The sequence below is a fragment of the Myotis brandtii genome, unplaced genomic scaffold, assembly GCF_000412655.1.
Source record: "Myotis brandtii unplaced genomic scaffold, ASM41265v1 scaffold479, whole genome shotgun sequence".
Lineage (NCBI taxonomy): Eukaryota > Metazoa > Chordata > Mammalia > Chiroptera > Vespertilionidae > Myotis > Myotis brandtii.
This window is the reverse complement of record NW_005368305.1, coordinates 788,910-797,301: the sequence shown is the minus strand read 5'-3', so window position 1 is coordinate 797,301 and position 8,392 is coordinate 788,910.

Sequence of the window (8,392 nt, the reverse complement as noted above, 5' to 3'; positions counted from 1 at the left end):
CATCATGTACACATTCGTGGGCTTATCTTTAAATTTATAGGTCAATGTCATTAAATTCTTTGAATTAGTAATCAGTTGTAGCAGATTCTAAGTAAAGGATGAACCACATATTTTCATTACTGTCTTATGATTATAAAAACCTTAATTTCCCAATACATGCTCAACATATACTTTCATTTTAGTTCTAGAAAATAGTAATATGGGATGCATTTTTATAAAAGCAGAGAACATATATGCAAACTATAAATGCTACCAAAATTACCTACTGATAAAATTTTTCTAAGAGAAATAAAAATCAATGCTCTCTAAGTATCTTTTTACAGGACTTCCTATTCAAGCATACAATTTTATCAATAGAAAGCAATTTAGGAATATTTTATCCAAGTTCCTTATTGAATAGATTTTTTTTAAAGGCTCAACATGTCTAAGAATATAATGGTCAAGCTTTTGCTTTCTGCATAAGAGTTAAATTTTGTTGCCCGGCTGACATGGCTCACTGGTTGAGCCTCAACCCATGAACCAGGAGGTCACATGCCCAGGTTGTGGGCTGAATCCCCAGTAAGGTACCTCCAGAAGGTAGCCAATCAATGATTCGTTCTCATCCTTGATGTTTCTATATCTCTATCTCTCTTCCTCCCTTTCTAAAATCAATAAAAACATATTTTTTAAAAAGATTAGATTTTGTAAAAAAAAAAAAAAGAAAAGAAATTCTTATAAGTTATAATTGTATTATTACAATTTCTTGCTGTATTTCTCTCATGTTAAAACCAAGGCTGCATCATTTTTTCTCCTGAAATAATGGGACCCCATTGAAACTGAAAAATGATCCACATTCTTACAAAAAATGTATGTGTGTGTGTCACATATTTCATTTGTGTATTATGAAGTTTAAAGTTTGTGATGGAAAGAAGGGTGTTGATTTTTTAAAAATACAGACAGTAGAATCAATAAGATCTGGTAACTGATTAAATGGGAAAGATGAGAAATTGAGGGTGTACATCCTAGACATTAGATTGAAGAGAAAACACTGTAATTGGAAGTGAGTTGAATTGGAGAAAATGTGAGATGGGGAAAAATATTAGTATTTTGAAAGTTGATGTGGAATATTTTTCCCCAGATATTTTCTACATAAAACTGGCTGGATATAGTGACATGATAAAAATTCTCTTAAATCATCATCACAGACAAGATTTGATGCTATGTATTTGAGTACTTGCATGAAGAAAGCAAATACTGTGACTGGTAATTTTAAAAATATTTTTATTTATTTTTAGAGAGAAAGGAGAAGGAGAGAGAGAGAAAAAAAATCGATGTAAGAGCAAAACATCAAATGTCTGTCTCCTGCACAACCCTTACCAGGGATCAAGCCCAAAACGTGGGCATGCCTTTACCAGGAATCAAACCAGCAACCTTTCAGTGCACAGGACGACACACAACCAACTGAGCCACACCGGCCAGAGCATGAATGGTAATTTAAAATAACATCAGGTCAAGCTTATCTTCAAGGTGGATAGCACCTCCTTTTAATAGGAACCCATTTTGAATCAGATCATAATTATAAAAATTATTATTTTATCAACTTATAAAGGTGAATTAATGAACCTAAGTATATAAAATGTAATAAGTATCTTCTTTATAAATTATATATGCAAGATTTACAGTTATAACCTTAATAAATATAAAATTTAAAACAGAAGTTTAGCATATGTGAACTTGTTTAACCTATTAGAATTATGTGAGGCTAAGGATAATGGAAAAGCAACAGTGCCATCTGCTGTCTGTTTTTATATTTTCCTTGTAATTATTTACACTTCAAATCTTTTCCTCCAATTTTCTGCTATATGTATCATTGTCATTTCTATAATATAAGAAATGTTTTGATGACTAGTCACATTCTGTCTACTCAATTATTTTTTCCCAGAGAGTAATCTGAAGCAAACTATGTTTGAATATATGTTCTATGTCACAGATCTTTAAAAACACATTTTAAAACTCTGATCAAAGATTTCAATTTAGAATGTATAATAATGACATATCCATGAAGTATTGTGAATTTAATAGTCTTATTGCTGCTGTTCTTTAATTTCCTCCAGGAATGTTTTTAAAGAAGAAAATACAGTGATTTTTTCCCCTTTATTTATATATTATATTAAGCACAATGCAGTTACCATGACATAACAGCATTTATATTCCTCCGTGGAAGAACTGAAATACCAAGTTTTAGAACTGAATAATCAGGGTGTGAGCACACTAAGTACTTGGTCAAGGGTCAGAGGGAAGAGAAACATCACAGGAGAAAGAAATAGGATATCACCACACATAGACCTGAATTGCTTAATAATTTTGCTCATAAAACAATCTCTATGTGAATATTAAGTGACCAGTGACAAAGAGCTCTGAAACAATGAAAAGTAAAGAACCAAGAAGATTCTTTAACTCTTAAACCACTGATGCAAGACCAGAAAATCACCGGAAAGAATGAAGGTCCCAAGTACATTTGTCTTATTTGAGCAGAGAGGAGCTTATTTTTCTTATCTGCTACTCAGTCTAAGGCGTGACAAATGACATTCTTTTACTGACAGCACTCACCACAAAACAGCATCTGTGGAAGCTGGTCTCGCAGCTCCACATAAGATAAAACAATGCATATATAAAGGTTACTGGTTTGATAAAAGAAAATTCATTTTTAAGTGACAGTATAAAAAATCCTTTATTGGCAAAAAGCAGTTTTCATTCTAGTGAAACGTGGAATTCAAGAGCTCATGTGGGAGAAAGAGATCATTTGCTCTGTTTATTCTTGCCTGAACAGACACATTCTAAATTTATCATCAGTGAAGAATAGGATAAACATTCAGGAGCAAAGGTGCCCACGCTCTTAATCCTGACATTTTGGAGAAAAAATTTAAAGGACCTTTATATAAAAACCAATCTTCTCAGATATCCAAAAAAGACAGTATAGTTCAGGAATCTAAGGTCATGATGAATGTCCCAAGCCAATGACGTAATATTTCTCAATGAAATCATTATTTGATCATTTAACCTTTAAAAACAGCATCATTAATCAGATGATCACTGAAGAGGACACTGAATATGCAAAGATTAATAAGTCATGGATTGTGGACAACAGATTTTTCAGGAAATGGGACATAAACATACTATATGCAAAAGAAAAATTGTTCTTGCCTGTGATTTTCTGGTCCTGCATAACTGGTTTAGAGTTAAGGAATCCTCTTAATTCTTTACTTTTTATTTATTTCATTATTTGTCACTATTTACTCAATATCCATTGTTTTATGTAAAACAATGTGAAAGTTGTTCTATGAGCATTATGGGTACAGGGTGGGAACCAAGTCAGTTTTCTCTAGAGAAATCAGGAAAGGCTCCATTCAGAAGGAACATGGGTTGCATCTTTGAAGATGAAAAGGCATTCAAAATGTGGAAAGGCACGCAGGAAAATGACAGGAAAGGGTAAGAGGAAGAGCTATAAAACAGCTGGAATGTTAGGAAAATCCAGTTCAGCATGGTTGAGCATGGGACCTGAGGAAGGGAGGGTGAGAGATGGGGCTGTTGGGGAGGCAGGAGTCAACTCCTGAGAGGGAATTGATATGGTTCAATTAAGCGCAACATCAACTTTATACCTATTTTTGTTGTTTTATTTTGTAACTATGAGACTGATGAAAACTTCTCAATCACATTTACTCATAAGGGCTATAAATTTCCCCCCAGTGATTTGGGAAACGAAGGCAATAATACACAATGAAAATGAATCTTGATAAATCATTCTAAAATATTTAACAGTAAAATAAATTAAAACGTGAAAATTAGGGTAGTGCCCTAATAAAAGGTAATGGCTTTATCATTTTAAATGCCTTCTTTGCATACTTTGTGTCTCAAACATGTTTATCAGCTAAGTCATAGTCCTGAGAACAATTGGGAAAATAAACCATTCAGAAACAACAGTTGTCTTCATTAATCACTCTTCCTGGGCACACAGATGGAAACTTTCCACTCAATCAGCAGGTGTTCATGGGTGAGACAGTCTTCGTCCTTTCCTGAGTATGTGTGCCGAGACTTAATGAGTCTGGACAGATTAAGACTATGAAAGCCACCTAGACTGCAGAAAGCTTTTTGGTTCCACCAGGAAAACGTTATGGGTTCTTTTCTCACAACTGAATGAGGTTCCCCTGGAATGAGAATTTAAGTGATCTCTGTCAGAAAAGCCTACACCAGGAATCATGACAAAGAAGACAAGGCACATACTGGCCCAAGTCAGTGATGGCTGTGATTGAATTATTTCTTAAGCACCATGTGTCTTTCAAACTCTCTGATACTACTTGGAATTTTAAAACTCGGAAGAATAAAGTAAGAGCACTGTAAATATAATAAGATATCAGTGAGGAAACATGGGTACATAGCAAGGTCATTTAGTATCTTTCACTTATATAGGTATACATATGTGATTCTTTACATTTATAATGTAATTAAGAGAGATCAGAAGGAAGATATATTAGAAAAAACTTAATTGTACATCTAATCTACATTACACTCTTCCTACACATAAAATATTTCCATTAGGACACAAAAACCTTTCCTGTATAAAAACATGAAAACCTTCATCCAGAAAGTTTCTCAACTTCCTTCACTTGCTATTCCTATTTCATTCTTTCATAAGCAAACCTATTTCTAACAAGATGATCCAATACTGCTGATCCACGTACCATACTTAGAGTATCAAGACTTTCAAGCATAATGAGCATAACTCACTTGTCTTAAGAAGATTTTCCTAATTCTTATACAGAAGAGATCTATCCAGGAGAAACATTAGCTTCTAACCTGTGACTCCCCTATGAAGCACTTATGTTGTTTCTCTGGCTTTCTTTATTAAATATGCGTCCTGCATCTTAATTTCCTCATCAGATTCTATGCAATTCTGAGCAGAGCAGTTGAATCTACATTCAATGATAAGAGGCAGTGTTACTTAATGACATAAATGAGGAATCTACAGTAAGACAGCCATAAGTCCAAACTCCACTCCTAACTATGTGACCTTGAACAAGTATTTAACCCATCTAAACTTCAATTTCCTTGTCTATAAAATAGAGATGCCAATACAAAATACTTAAATTTATTACTAGGATTACATAATCCACCTGGGATTATCCAGTGAGCACTCGACAAACGCCAGCTATTAATATTGTCACAATGCCACGGCTTCTATAATGCATCTAATGCATACTCACATCCAGATGACAGCATTTGACACTTGAAACTCACAAGTGGACTTAGTCTAGTAGAATATTTTGCTCTCTAGCTGTGCTGATCCTCTAAGTATATTAATCAATTTTTTTCTTACAAATACACAGTTAAGACCAATGCCTTCTATCTTTACAGGTATATTTTAGCATAGAAGGTATTTACCATTCTTTTGGGCCATCTACATTATTAAGCTCTCTAATAATCAGGATGTATACTTGCAAACAACAGAATTGAATCAAGCTACTTTCAGCAGAAAGGGATTTATATAAAAATATTAACTAGTTCACAGAATCCCTGAGATAGCCAAAAAATAAGACTTAGAGGCTTAAAGAGTCAGTGAGTGAAGATCAACACAGTGAGAAAAAAAGGCATAGCTATACTGTGAGTCTGTCCTAAAAAAAAGAAAAAAGAAAAACCTCCCTTGACAATCCCACTGAAGTTAATACACTTGGTTCTGGATACCAGAAGTCCCCCACAGCCACTCAAAAAACTGTCAACTTTACAACCATGCTTATAGAAGGTTCATCCTGCCTGCAGTCACCATCTCACATGACAAGGCTTTATATCCCAATCTTACATAGATGCTCTAGAGCAGCGGTTCTCAACCTGTGGGTCGCGACCCCTTTGGCAGTCGAACGACCCTTTCACAGGGGTCGCCTAAGACCATCCTGCATATCAGATATTTACATTACGATTCATAACAGTAGCAACATTACAGTTATGAAGTAGCAACGAAAATAATTTTATGGTTGGGTCACAACATGAGGAACTGTATTTAAAGGGCCAGAAGGTTGAGAACCACTGCTCTAGAGTGACATTGGAGCCTGGGAATGTAAAGTGTAACTTTCCAGACAAAGACTATCTAGAAGAGGGTTGGACTGGGTTGAGCGAGCCAACCTACAGTATTTGCTACAATCTACTCCCTGTATTTTGGGGATTCCCTACCTAATAGATATTGGTAGGTGGCAAAGCCTACTATGCACTATAGAAAAGAAAATGCCAGAAAATCGCCTTCCTAGTGGCCCTCACAGCTAGAACTTGGGCCCATGACCTAAGTTCCACCAGTCAGATGCATCCACTCCAGATTTTAAATTGTAAACAAGTGGTGCGAAGAAGAGGAGAATGTGAGCCATTTACTATGGCCATGGCAAGATATGGAACATGATGATAATCCCCAGGTGGCAAACACAGCAGTGCTGGTTGCCCCAATCCAAGGTCCATTTTTCTGCTGTCAGTGATGCAAAGTACAGCACCCGGTCTGAGCAGCAGAAGCAAAGGTACCCTTATAGGATATGACTTGGAGCATTGTTCCTAGCTCTGTAGCCCTGGAGATTCTGTGCAATTAAATGTCCTAATAATTAATTCATTTTTCTGCTTATCTCATATAAAGTTGCTTTAACTAAGAATATAAAGATATAAATTGGTACCAGTTGCAGCTGCAGGGAATGGACCCTCAGAAAAATGGAAGTAGGTATCTTGGCTTGGTTGAAAATAAAAACAATAAAAATCCAGCCAGTATTAAGAGATGGGGATCTAGAGTGATGTGGGAACCCTAATTAAGAGTATGCCAGATGTTCAAGGTCAATTTGAGTGTAGGAGCCCTGTCAAGAGTAGGCCAGATGTTCAAGGCTAAGGCCAATTTCCCAGACGTAGGTGCAAAAGCAAGGAAACAGCAATCTTATTGTACTACCCAAGTGTGCTATTCTATAACCCCCAAAATTGATGTCACTATTTGGGCAAAAAGCTTCTTCTGTCAAAGTTGGTATAAAGTATGTTACTGACCAGCCTGTGTGTGGCTGCTTAGTTGGGCTACTATGTTTGTAGAGCTCCTATGTCGGAGTCTGCTTTGTAGGAAAGATGTAACATTAACCAGCCAGTGCGCAGCTGCTTGGTATGGCTCTTGTGTTTCCTACTGTGTTTGCAATGGCTGCTATGGTAGCAGCAACTACTGCGTGAGGCTCCTTTAAAGAACTGCTTTGTCTGATAGCTTCTTCGTAGCAATGGCTACTTAGACTACAATAAAGACTCTCCTATACTCCTATGACTTATCATCTCTTCTCCATCCAATACCCAGCGTCCAAGGAAGTCCAGTCCCTGGCAGAGGGACTCATCCCCAACAGTTGATGTAGTCGGCAGGACAAAGGAGTGAGTACTCCCCAACAATTGGCACAGAAAACAGGGTTCAGGAATATGTGTGGGCTCAGGAGCAGGTGCTCCCTGAGAGGGGAGAACCAAGATGGCAGGGTAGGTAAACATCGGTACTCACCACCTCCCACAACCACATTAAAATTACAACTAAAATACAAAGCAACCATCATTCAGAACCACCGGAAAGCTGGCTGAATGGAACTTCTACAACTAGAGAAGTAAAAAAGAAATCACACAGAGACTGGTAGGAGGGGCAGAGCTGATCAACACCCATGTGTGCCATTTTTTTTAATCTGGAGGGATATCTTGGCTGCAGAGGCCCCCTGTGAGGAGCAAGGGGTCCCAGTCCCATACCAGACCCACCCCAACCCAGGGTTCCAGAGCTGGGAAGAGAAGTTCCCATAACTTTGGGCTGTAAAAACCAGCAGGGATTGTGGCTGAGTGACACAGAGGCTGCTGGAGACCCAGGTGTTCCTTGGAAAGGGCTGGTACATGAACTTACTAGGATTTGATCCCTCTAAGGTCTAGTGATAGGCAGTTTGGGGGACCCAAGGGACATATGGGAGGAACTAAAATGTCTGGCATCAGGGCAGGAACTCGGGAGCAGCTTTCTCCCAGGCAGGGGTCCTCACAGGGGTCATTGTTCCTATGCTGGGACCTCCCCAAATGCAGAACTGACTGGTAGCCATATCTGAGTTTCCATCAGCATGGCTCACCCTGTTTGCTTCACCCTGGTGACTCTCTGAGACCCCGCACCATCCAATTTGCAGCCCCACCCAAGCTGTTTGCAGCAGCTTTTTCATATGAATGGCCTGTCCTGGCTCAGGCTTCAAACTTTGCTAAAATCTCTCAAACAAACACAGCTGGCATCGGCATGCCCCAAACCTATCAATAAAAGGATCAAGATGTGGCACTAGCACCAGCCTTCCTTGCTTCACAGCTGAGCCTTGCCAGGGCACTTCCAAGACCAATACAAGTAACACCCTTC